Here is a 13,484-nt window from a genome sequence, read left to right as displayed (position 1 = left end):
GCACATAAAGTTCACACACATAAATACAAAAACTGAGCAGACTGCATCTTCAGATGGGGCTATAAAATTAAATGCTATCAGCTGTGTCATCAGCTATGTAATTACATTTGTAGATAATTCATTTTCAAGGTGACAGTATTCTACTATGTACAATTACGGACAAGTTGCAGGCAGAGTGTGAATAGCTCATTAGCAGTATATCAAAGAAGCGTAAAGGATGGTGGCATCAAACATCTCGGTTCAATGAGGAAACTAGACTGTACTCACAAATGTATGAGAGGTCAGTGCTCACACTGAAGCAGTGCTTGCAAAACAGTATTAAAACGTATTAAAAAGATTTACCAGCTAATATTATTAGGAAGTACCATTTATTTTAGATTATGATCTGTATTTTGAAAGACAGGGCCAAGTCTTACCCTTTTCAAAACAGTTTCAAATTCTTTACATAGAGGGCATGTACACACTGCACTTTTTTGCCTCTCTTTATAGTGCTTAATCCTCTTCTGAACACATAGGGAAAATAGCACCCAGGAAAAAGCAATGTATAATTAATATAGAAATGTTTTCAACATAATTTCATGTTTTAGTAAGCTTACGTTTTCTTGCGATAACCCTGATGTTCTCTTTCTGTGTGATTCATTTGCAAGTCATCTCAGAAGTAGACTTAATGGGAGGTCCATTAAGAGTGGTGGTTTGCTTTCATCCTTTTTTTTTAAACCCTAAAGCTTCCTGAAATCCTATAATTTGTTACCACTGAAATTTTGTGATTTTCACCACAAAGTCAGGTTCCCTTTTTTAATGCTGTCATTAAAGAGACCAGTGCTTTTTTGTGTCATGGCATGATCTGTTTCCCATTCTTCATACAGCAGGCATGTTCTCCAAACCACTAATCACTTCAAATCTGACTGAAGCAAACACCGCCAAACCCAGGACCCTCTCTTCTGACCATACAAAACATGTCTGAAAGTGACAAATAAAGTAGAGTTGAAACATCAAGTCTCTTATAACATTATGGGGCAAATTCACAAAACAGTTGGGCCAGTTTTGCATGTGGTATTTCAGTGCAAAAACCTGCGTCTTATTCACTAACCACCCGCAATGTAGTTTAAGCAAGTGCAATAAGCACTGAAATTGCACATATTCTTGAGTATTTCAATTAAGTAATTCCTTTTGACCATGGCAAAATTTTAGAAAAACGAAATTACGCGCTCCTTTACATGTTCCACTGCAGTTTCCCAGTCAAATGTTCTGCAGGGGGCGCCAAAAGCGAGTGAAATGGTGTTGTAATCAGGTCAAAATTAGATGGAGGTTTTTATTAGTAAAACTTACCTTCCTAACCTAAACCTCACCGACAGTGCTGTAAAAGCTAATAAGAGGTAAACAAAACAGATATCCTTACCCAAAACCAACACCTAAACCTAACCGACAGTGTTGTAAAAGCAAATGAGAGGTAAACAAAACAGACAATATTACCCTATACCAACATTTAAAACTAACCTATTTTGTTTTAAACGCACATTTTCTGAAGCAACAACATGATTTCGTGTCACTTCTATGACACTATCGGCTCACGTTTCAGCTTGTGTGCTTGGCTAAGCTCAAGCCCCGGTTTTTGAGCTGTCGTGGAAGCGAATCACTTCGGTATAAGTGTGTAATTATAGGTGAGTATGAAATACAAGCGTTAAAATGTGTGGTTATTACAAAAGATGCATTATAGTAAAAGTGTTTCAGTATCATAACTTGTTTGCAGTGTGTGAGTAATAGTGATAAAAAGAAGTGTTTATAAAGTCATAATCATCAGTTGTAGTCATGATTTGTTTTAAAGTGCATAAAACTGCGGTGAAATGTAAAACGCAGCACTCAAAATGCAAAATGTACATTTTGTATTGACCATATCAGCAGTAATTCATCAAATTATGATCGAATGATGGAAAAGAGCATTATAACCTGGCATATATCCAGATGCATAGTGAAGTCAAATGCACTTCTGGCATGATAAACAGATTACTCAGGTGTCTAAATCACAGTATTGATTAATTCTGTTCAGTCCTGCCAAAGTGTGTCAGATGGTGGTCTGCTGCATCCTTCACCATAAAGCACTCAGAATCGGCCCGCAAGATCGAATGGTGTGTGCAAATAGTGTTGAGCGGCGATTTGGTGTGCGCATTTGTGCTTTTTCCTGATCTGCATTATTACTTTAGTGAAGGTGCTTAACCAGCACAGACAGTGCATGCAAAAACCCGGTCTTTAGTTTACACATTCAATGTGAGTTCATTCAAAACTCTTGTGCAGACAAATGTTTCCATTTATTTTTAATGAACCAAACATCATAAACATAATTCATTGCAAACCCTCTTTGACTGAATATTCTGTCATTTAGAAATTCATCAATCACTGTCCCATGCAGCTAATTAAAGGAAAATTTCAACAGTTTTCCTCAAAATTATTGAAAATATTGACCAAAAAGAAAACTACTCCAAATGTTTAATATCATAGTTAAATATTTTTTTTAACCAAATAAACAAAGCAAAGGCATACCTAAACTTACAATTGATTGAGCTAACTTGTATGGAAATGATGGAATGGAGACTTTGAAGAAAACATTTTCTTTCCAAGTATTTGGCTCTGACATTTTACAGGTATTTTCTTCAAGAACACAGTTGCATCAGGGGTGACCGCTCAGTAAAACACTTGGTCAGCACTTCTGAAATCACAATTTAGTATATCAGGAAATCCTGAGTACACTAAAAGTATACACTTTGTAAAGCGTATGCAGATATAATGTACTGCATGCTTTTATTCTGGTTTTGGTCCTTCATAGTGGACAGGAAATGAGAGGGGAAATGGGATCGGGAAATGCAATCGCAAGCTAGATTCGATCTTGCATTACTGACATGAGCACCACAACGCAATGTGCCAGAACACATGCACCAACTTTTAGGCCTTAACCCTTTATATTTTGTAAAGAGATCATAATTTACCAATAATTGTATATAGTACTGCAAAGCCATTAGTGGCATGTTTCATATATGAATGTGAATTTGAAGGTCTAAAACTGGTTTATCAGAGTCATAGGCAAAAAGAAGTCTGAATACATTTGTTCCGAAATCTCCACGAATGGTCAATTTAATGCTATAATTTAGTATGATTAATTATATGTATAATTTTTTTGAATAATTAATGAAAAACAAATAATACAAAGTCATGCCTCCTGACCCAAATTTTCCTACAAACAGTTTCTAACCAGCGTTCCTCAACCAACTTCACAAGCAGTGCAGCCCCAAAATGAGAGCCAGTCACACAGGTTACATCCACATTATTCCGGATACATCTGAAAACTGCATATCGAAATGCATGGAAATGGCCACAGCAAGAACAACAGATTGCAGCGATCTTGAGATGATCTTGTGACTTGAAACTACTTTTAACTTAATACAGCGTCCTAAAAACGCAGCGATGGTGACACTGAAAACCTACGAGATGCATATCGACACTGACGTTTTGAAAATGCTTCAAATCCCCATTACTGTGCATGCGAAACGCATCATCACAGTCTGTAAAAAAGGCCTATGTGGGCAGCCATCATGACTGTTTTGGGTTGAATGGATCACATGTCTGTGTCTCATGACATGTATCTCCGTCTTCCCCATCTGCACTTCAATGCAAAGAAGGCGTTTTCAAATGTATGCACTTAGGAGAGCATTTTCGAAAAGCTAAATTCTTGCTGTCAAAAACGGCATCTAAATGGGAACGAAAGGACAAAATGTAGAGAGAAAGATGCATTTTCAGATGAAAATGTATTAGTGTGGATGTGGCCACAGCAAGAACAACAGATTGCAGCGATCTTGAGATGATCTTGTGACTTGAAACTACTTTTAAATTGATACAGCGTCCTAAAAACGCAGCGATGGTGACACTGAAAACCTACGAGATGCACCAAATGCTTCTAAATATGACTACATGTACATATACTTCAGGCATCATTTATGTGTGTGATGGGTGGGACTTGTCCCCACCACTTTTTGCCTAGGCCAATATTTTCCCCACCACTTTTTGAAATAGCATTCATCAGATGCAATTTTCTCTTATTATAATAAAAAGTAAAAACATTATCTGATTAGAACCCTAAACTCCTTTTACTACAGGTGAAAACTTTACCATGAGACCAATCAGGCCACATCTAGGCCTGTCGCGATTATGAAATATTCATCTGATCACGGTTATTTGATTTAACTGCGATTATTCTGCACTTCAAATTACAATCTCATTTAAGGAGATGCATGCTTGCACTTTTTCTGTGGAGTGATACAATTATGCAATTAAATGTCAAAGTCTTTGATATTGTGTTAAATCAAGAGCATTAAAATAATGTGTGACAGTGAAGAAAACTTGTGCCCTCTCGAATGGCCCCCTCGATACCTCTCCAGCAACAATGGTCATGTGTCGCTACCTCCCCGGGGGCCGGAGATCCGACCCCGTGAACTTACAATGGAAGTGGATCGTGACTGAGATCGCATCTACATGTTGTGGGCAGTATCTCCCGAACCAGGAGGCCCATGAACCTCAGGCTGGTCTCGTTCGAAAGGTCTCCCTGAGACCCTTCCGACATGCCCGGCCCGACTCTCTAGCCCCCTGGGGAATTCACACAATATTATATTATTTTTGTAAAGAAAAAAATAGTTCCAAAAACAGCAGTGTAAATATAAAATTGACTAACAATTATGTTGACCAAAAAGAGACATACTTTAAAAATAATTTGATATTTAAAATTGTATAAAATTGTATTTTTCATGTCATTTGTTTTTAAAGCCTTAAAAAAAAAAATCAAACATACCTATTTTATTATTTTATTTCTAAATTAAAAGTAAAATATGTAAAAAATTATTTCTTAAGGTCACATTCTTAAATGTTAAAGCACTAAAAGAAGCAACTAATCATCATAGCATACAACAATTAATTAATTAAATTAATTATCTGACAATTAACTCTCAGCCCTAGCCACATCAATGCTAGTATGTTTTTTTATGTTTTTATTAGGGCTGTCAATCACTAATTTTTTTTTATAAACGCATTTAATCGCATAAATATTTGCTGAGAAAGCCCCTCATAAAACAATAATTCAATATATAATGATGAAATAATTATACATAGTTATCTTTAAATATTTAAAATATATATATATATATATATATATATATATATATATATATATATATATATATATATATATATATATATAAAATAAAAATATTCAGATAATTAAAATGCATTACATTCTTTGTAGCAGAAGATTTAATCATTGATAAGACAATACAAAAAGCGGCTTTAGAATACAATGTATTGTTTACTACCATATTATTGATCATAAGTCAATCATTGACATACAGTTCACAGCAATCCATTTCACAAGTGAATTTGTCAATCAGTTTGAGATTTATTATGAGGGCTTGTTTAAGGACCCATCAATTTCAGCAAGCATCATACAAGCTTGTGTAGTGTCTAGGGTGCGTTGCATCATAAACATGAAATGTTTAGGTCACTGTGTCAAGTTAAATATAGTTTAATAATTAGAACACATCTTGAGATCCATTAGTTTGCATTTGCACTCCATCAAGTGTTTTGAACGTAAGAACGTAACGCATGTTTGTGTTGTTCTGTTAGCTGGATAGTTGTTTTCTTCACTGTATAAACTGCACGTTGCTCATACAGCTGAAATTTAATTTACTGCCCTCTGGATTAAGCAGGTGGTACTACAAGCTTGCTTTTCTCAGGAATCGTACTTATTATGGTCCGACAGGCCTAATATATATATATATATATATATATATATATATATATATATATATATATATATATATCACCAGATCCATAATTATTTTATTTATGTATTATTTACATAAAATTATATTTTTTGGAAGGGCCTTTCTCAGCTAATATTGATATGTGATAAATTGTCATATCAATAAATCACCATATCAAGTAATGAATTTTGAATGAGTGAAAAACCTGGTAATAATTTTAATATTTAAGCACATTCATTTAATGCAAGTGCTGTATGCAACTAAGTCACTAAACTGATTTGGCAGAAGTTCTCAAGCTTCACATATTTGAGTTATTATTGTGAAACCAGCTTCATATTGTAAAATACAAGTACATTTTCATTCTAAAAAACTCCATACAGAAAAGTTTTACCTTCCATCTGTTATAACTTTCACAGACAAAATAAGCAATCCATTCCATATAGCATCCCTACAAAAATAACAAGCATGTTCAATTTGTAAAGTGGTGTAATTTGTCTTCCCTCCTTGAAGTTTGGTGATCTAAGAGTTTCTATGATGTAATACATCAATCAACATTATTATTTTATCTACACTACCATAGAACATTAACACACAAAAATCTGAAATATTTAGTTAGAAATATCAAAGAAGTGGCTTTGATGCTGAGAGATGACTTTGATATGCACATTCCTTGAAAGTTACCTAGGATAAGAGGCTTATATATATTCACTGTGAGCACAAATCTCTTGACTTTGGCTCTCAACAAACATCACCTTTGTATGTTCTGACTCCCATTTATCTGGAGACGAGACAACAAAAAGCTTCTACTGTCTTCAATCTTTTGTCAGTTGGACTTCAAAAGAGGCTTGTACCTGAAATACGACAGAGGTAGGCTGATAATCAAAGTGTAGAGTACATCCCTTGTAGTGTGTGTACCTGATTTTAGATTTGAAGTATTGCTGTTATTGCCAGAAGGATCTGACTTCAATAGAATAAAGAGGGAGATATGATGTCACTAATCATAGAGGCTTGATCAGTGTTTGATTGCTGGTTATAAAACCCCAGGTATGTAACTTAATAGCGAGTTCTTACAGTGTTCAAAATGTAGTGCTTGAGTCATATGGGGAAAGATATATTTGATGAACTCTATTTTCTTGGTGAAATATCCACACCGTGGCTTCGAAAACTAGTTGTATTTTTAGTAAATTTGTTAAAACAGTTAACAGGAATGTATATTTTATAAACTCGACCCCCTAAACCAAACCCCAACCCTGCCCTTGCAAAAATCGAGAGTTCATGACATATTTGCCGCAAACTTGTCGAACATTTCCCACTGATCATTTTCAAATGCAAATGAGCTTTGTGGCAAACTTGCAGCAAATTAGATTCACCACTACCGGTGAAGAGCTGCAAGCTTCTGGCAAACATTTGCGGCGAATCAAAAGCTCATTTCCATGTAAAAATAATGAGTTGTAAATTTGTCTTGTTTGACAGAACTCTAGATTTAAACCTTACTGTCAGAAACAAAAATGTATTTTAGAGTGAAAATGCAATATCTGAGTCACGCTCATCATTGTTTATGTGAATGCAATTACTTCCTGGTTTCCACTAGACTAGAGTCTCAGTAGCGACACATGATCTGAGTTGATAAAGTTTGATATTATGCAAAAATGTCTCATGGGGATGGTGCTTTTGAGTAATCCAGTAGAATGGTAGGTTTCCCCATGTGACTGTAATGGTTAAACGTGTGAATTTGCCATTGTTACCTTCAGGTCAGCATGAAATGATATTAGCATAAAATTGTACTTATGTAATGTGTCATATTTTAAAGGTGGTTAGAAGGGACAGGTTTGTGATGAAGAAATAAGAGGGCTTGATAATGTCAACTAAAAGGAAAGTCATTTTAAAGGTATTAGCTGTTACCCAAATGAGGCACTACACATTATGCACTTACAAAATACACTAACATTTTGAAAGTGTAGTATGGTCCCAAATGGAACACTTGAAGTCTTTTATTTTACTACAAGGAAGCATTCGGAACGGAAGTAACGTTTCAAACACATGTGATGTGTTGACACTAGCTTTAGCGTGTTAGCCAACCTCAGTTCAACACTTATATCTCAAATAATGTACACATTCACAGAGCGGTAAATGGTAAAGCATTCAACTCACATTTGTGAGGTGCTGTCTTCACTGAAGGTTCGCTAGTTGCGACATTCTCCATTATTTACAACTGTTTTTTCAGATCAGCAATGCAGCCAGGTAACTATGCCCCTCTTGTTCCGTTTTGACGTTTGAAGATGTACATGATCATCTAGGTACTTGTAGTAAACTTCTAGTGTGCGGTTTGGGATGCACCTATTGTCTTTAGATTTCTACATTTTGTAAGTTTACTAATTATTTTAACCTAGTGTTGTCAGGTTGTTTCAGTCAAATATACAAATTTATGTCTTGACCAGTTAATACACGTTACCACAAGAAGCACTTTTCTTTCCTTTTTTTTATTGACACCATTTTTAACAATGTCATAATTATAGGACACAGGCCACTTGTTGAAAACAGAGAAACACATTAGCCTACTAGCAAAGTATCATTTACTCTTTTCAATGCAATTTCAATAAAGGGTAACTGAACCTGTTACGATTGCCTGTTGTCTGCCCCGCGTTTCACATGTCACTGTCATGCACTACATTTCCCATAGTTCCCTGCCCTCATCACTGCCCTCATCATTTTTGTTATCCCTTCGTGGATGTTTTGTTTGTTCCCAGTGTTTGTTTTATTCTGTGTTTTCTTGTTTATTTAATAAAAGAACCCGTATTTAGATCCCACTTCTTGTCTGCCCTCATCTGCACTCATAACAGAACGATCGACCACAAATGGATCTAGCGGTTCAACAGGCAAACTTCAAACTCCTCTGCCTCAAACAAGAGGACCGTCTGGTGGAAGAACACATCCGCGATTTCCTCGAGCTGGCGAGGGGCCAACCCCCACGCCTGTCTTGATCAACGAGCCAGCGCTGCCAACTTCGTCCGCCCGGAGGAAGAGGAGGAGAAGAAAGGCTTCCACTTCTGCAGCCCCTACCGTCAGCGAGCCAGCGCCTGTAGCCATGACCGTCCAAGAGCCAGAGCCTGTAGCCATGACCGTCCAAGAGCCAGAGCCTGTAGCCATGACCGTCCAAGAGCCAGTGCCTCCTGAGCCTCCCAGGGCTCCACCTCTCAAGCCTCCCAGGGCTCCGTCTCTCAAGCCACCCGTGCCTCCCAGGGCTCCTCCTCCCGAGCCTCCCAGGGCTCCGCTCCTTAAGCCACCTGAGCCTCCCAGGGCTCCACCACCGGAGCCTCCCAGGGCTCCGCCTCCCGAGCCTCCTACAGCTCCGCCTCCAGAGCCTTCCAGGGCTCCGCCTCCCGAGCCTCTTATGGCTCTGACTCCAGAGCCTTCTAGGGCTCCGCCTCTAGAGCATCCTACGGCGCCACCTCCCTTGGCTCCACCTCCAGAGCCCTCCAGGCCTCCAGAACCTCCTACGGCTCCACCTCCAGAGCATTCCAGGCCTCTGCCTCTAGAGCCTCCTACGGCACCACCTCCTGAGCCTCCCTCTGCTCTGCCTCCTGAGCCTCCCTCAGCTCCACCTCCTGAGCCTCCAGAGCTTTCCATGGTTCCGCCTCCTGAGAATTCCGAGCCTTCCTCGGCTCCACCTCCCTCAGCTCCACCTCCTGAGCCTCCAGAGCTTTCCATGGTTCCGCCTCCCTCGGCTCCGCCTCTTGAGTCTCCCTCGGCTCCGCCTCCTGAGCCTACCACAGCTCCGCCTCCTGAGCCTCCCACGGCTCCGCCTCCTGAGCCTACCACGGCTCCGCCTCCTGAGCCTCCCACGGCTCCGCCTCCTGAGCCTCCCTCAGCTCCGCCTCCTGAGCCTCCAGAACCTCCCTCATCTCCATCTCCAGAGCCTCCCTCAGCTCCACCTCCTGAGCCTCCCATGACTCCGAACCCAGAGCCTTCTAAGGTTCCACCTCCTGAGCCACCCATGTCTCTGCCACCTGGGTCTTCCACGGCTCTGCCCTCCATGGCTCCGCCCTCGGAGTTCCCCATGGCTGTCCTATGGCCATCTCCCAGGCCTCCTGAACCTGTCCCTGCCCCTTGGGCTGCCTTCTTGCCCCTTGTACCCCCTTGGACTGTCTGTCTGCCCCTTGTGCTCCCTTGGACTGTCTGTCTGCCCCTTGTGCCCCCTTGGACTGTCCGTTTGCCCCTTGTGCCCCCTTGGACTGTCTGTCTGCCCCTTGTGCTCCCTTGGACTGTTTGTTTGCCCCTGGTGCCCTCTTTTGGTCTGCTAGCCCCCCTCCCTGGACGATTCTGTTTTTTGTGTTTTTTTTGGTTGTTGTTTAGGATCGTCTGGAATCCGATCCTTTGAGGGGGGATTCTGTTATGATTGCCTGTTGTCTGCCCGCGTTTCACATGTCACTGTCATGCACTACATTTCCCATAGTTCCCTGCCCTCATCACTGCCTGCATTCACTCATTGTTTTCACCTGTTTGTCGTTTAGTTCCATTACCTTGTGTATTTAAACCCTGTTTGTTTTCCATTCCCTTGTCAATCGTTGAATGTTGATGAAGGTTAATGGTTCCACTGTTCCACTGTTCCACTGTTCCACTGTTCCACTGTTCCACTGTTCCACTGTTCCACTGTTCCACTGTTCCACTGTTCCACTGTTCCACTGTTCGCTTCGTTGCCTGTCCTGCTGTGTTTTCTTAGTTCCGTGTTCCTCTCTGGTTGTTTCTTATGTTTACATTTTTGTTATCCCCTCGTGGATGTTTTGTTTGTTCCCAGTGTTTGTTTTATTCTGTGTTTTCTTGTTTATTTAATAAAAGAACCCGCATTTAGATCCCACTCATTGTCTGCCCTCGTCTGCACTCATAACAGAACCCAAAATGAAATTATATTATATTTAATAATTCACAATTCCAATGTCCTTTTAAACAATTTGGAACAATGTGAGGGTGAGTACATTTTCATTATTGAGTGAACTATTATTTTAAGGAATTGTCACCTATGACATAGTTCAAAGGTAAAACAATTGAAAATGTGATAAAATAGCCATTTGCCAGGTAAACAGTGTTTGTTTGCTTTAAATTTGCATTCACCCCTGCAACAAGCATTCCTATTTGAATGATAATTGACTATTTGATTCTGGACTGTAAGTAAATGACAAAGCAGATATGGTGCCTGATTTGTTTATTTATTTATGTATTTAGGTATTTAAAGTACACGGAACTGGTTACTAGTACTCAAAGCCCACTTGGCTGTATTCCTTTAATGTCAGGAATAACATAAAAGCAGCATTATGCTGATATTTCTGTTTGAGAGCACAGCATGTGACCTTTGCTACAGAAACAAAGATAGCTGCACTCCATATGTTGAGATCATTAATCAAGTGCTGAATGATGCTCTATGAACACCACTCCACATACTATGAAGATGCAATGATGATTATCACATTAAATGTAATCTAAATTCATATTTTTCTGCTGACATGCTCTTAGGCACAGGTCATTAATCAGATGACTATTGCAGGTCATTTTAATAATCAGACCATTTAACAAAGAGTTACGTTTTTGCTTAAAATCACAGGTTTCTTGAATTACCCGTTTCATTCTTATGACTATTGGCCATATGGCTTTGTGCTTCGGGTTTTGCCTAGTCTAGAAGAAAAAAAAAATGCATAAACACAATTTCAAATCTTTTCTCAGTGAAATTTGAGCATGATACAGTGGGGTGAATAGATTTACTAAGGCATTTGTTACATGCAATCTTGTTTAATATTGTACAACTACTGTGCAATTTTAATATCATTTAAGGTTATGTAAAATCATAGTATTTCTTTCTTTCAGACATATACAGTATGCCCAAAATATATTTGGACACTTGAAAATCTATGATTTACTGAAGACAAAATCAAACCAAGTAAGTAAGATAGCACAAACATTCCATGAAATTAAGCTTGTTTCAAATGACTGTTCAAAATGAAGGTAAAATGTATTTGTACAACCAATTTGTGGTTGTCAAATGTTAGTAGGACATGTCAATAGCTAATGTGATGAACAACACAGTTGGTTTCTCTGCTAGGAAACCTGTGTGAATTCAGACTGATCTCATAGTGAAATCAAAAACAGAAGGTTGACTTTTCTTTAGCTTAATTCAGTCTGTGCTTACCAAAATTCGAAACATTGCCCCCAGTGGCGAAAGCTGTAAGTGTTGTTGGGCGGATGGGCACATGTGAGCTCTATTTTCTGGGTGTAATGTCCACGATAATGGAAATGCACCGGATATATGATCTGTAAGGAGCTGTTTGTTATAACAAAAGAAAAAGGGGGGGGGGGAAATCTTACATTCTTCAATCTTACAATCTAAGACTGGTCGGATAAACAATTTTAAGGTAATCCAAAAAATAATCAATGATATTCAGTCATTCATTTATTTGGTAAGTAGCCAAGTAATAAACGAGACAATGTGCAATAAGCTGGTGATTGCAAAATAAGTGACGACAGTGTGATGTACATGTCCAAATTTCCAAATTGCGAGATAATGAATGGCAAATGATTCCTGGCACTAGCAAGATTTAAACAAATGAATGAATATTATATTGATTTAAATATGCTTAACTTTGCCAATTAAATGCATAAGCAAATACAGTTGATTTGGCATTTACCAATGGCAAGTTCCTGCTCTCTCTGTCTGTTTTTTTCTTATACTTTAGTGGCAGGATTCAGATTCTTTATTTGATTTTCTGTTTGTGCCCAGCAAACACCGTACACTTTGACGACGTTGCCAGTTAGTCGTCTTATTGTCAGCGTGACATTACTTTATGACAACGTTGTGACGACGTCTTGGTAAAGTATTTTATTTTTTTTAATCTTGGCTAACGTTCCAGAAACGTTATAGCCATGTCTTCAAAAAATGTCCATCATGAACATGCTAACATCTTGGCTCTGTGTTTGTGTGTGTGTGTGTGTGTGTGTGTGTGTGTGTGTGTGTGTGTGTGTGTGTGTGTGTGTGTGTGTGTGTGTGTGTGTGAGCGTGTATTTATCACTTTGTGGGGACCAAATGTCCCCATAAGGATAGTAAAACCTGAAAGTTTTGAACTTGTGGGGACATTTTGTCAGTCCCCATGAGGAAAACAGCTTATAAATCATACTAAATTATGTTTTATTGAAAATCTAAAAATGCAGAAAGTTTTCTGTGATGGTTAGGTTTAGGGATAGGGTTAGGGTCATGGGATAGAATATAAAGTTTGTACAGTATAAAAACCATTATATCTATTGAAAGTCCCCATAAAACATGGAAACACAACATGTGTGTGTGTGTGTGTGTGTGTGTGTGTGTGTGTGTGTGTGTGTGTGTGTGTGTGTGTGTGTGTGTGTGTGTGTGTGTAGATTAGTGTAATTACCTCAGACATCGCAAATGTTCCACCCTATTCCAACCAGAGTTTAGAACTCACGGAGCTAAAAAAAATGTCAAAATCATATGTGAAAATTGGTAAAGTGTTAATTGTGTTCAAGAAAATTTAACACGTTAAACATTTAAAATAACTTGCATGTGTTAACATGTTAATTTTGACAGCTTTTGAAAATATACTTTAGTTGTTAGAATGTACACACCAAAAAATAATGTTGCCACTAAGAATATGGTTGTCACAAGAAGGGAGGTCACAGAGTTTA

This window comes from Xyrauchen texanus, chromosome 44, assembly GCF_025860055.1.
Source record: "Xyrauchen texanus isolate HMW12.3.18 chromosome 44, RBS_HiC_50CHRs, whole genome shotgun sequence".
Lineage (NCBI taxonomy): Eukaryota > Metazoa > Chordata > Actinopteri > Cypriniformes > Catostomidae > Xyrauchen > Xyrauchen texanus.
This window is presented reverse-complemented; position numbering follows the sequence as displayed.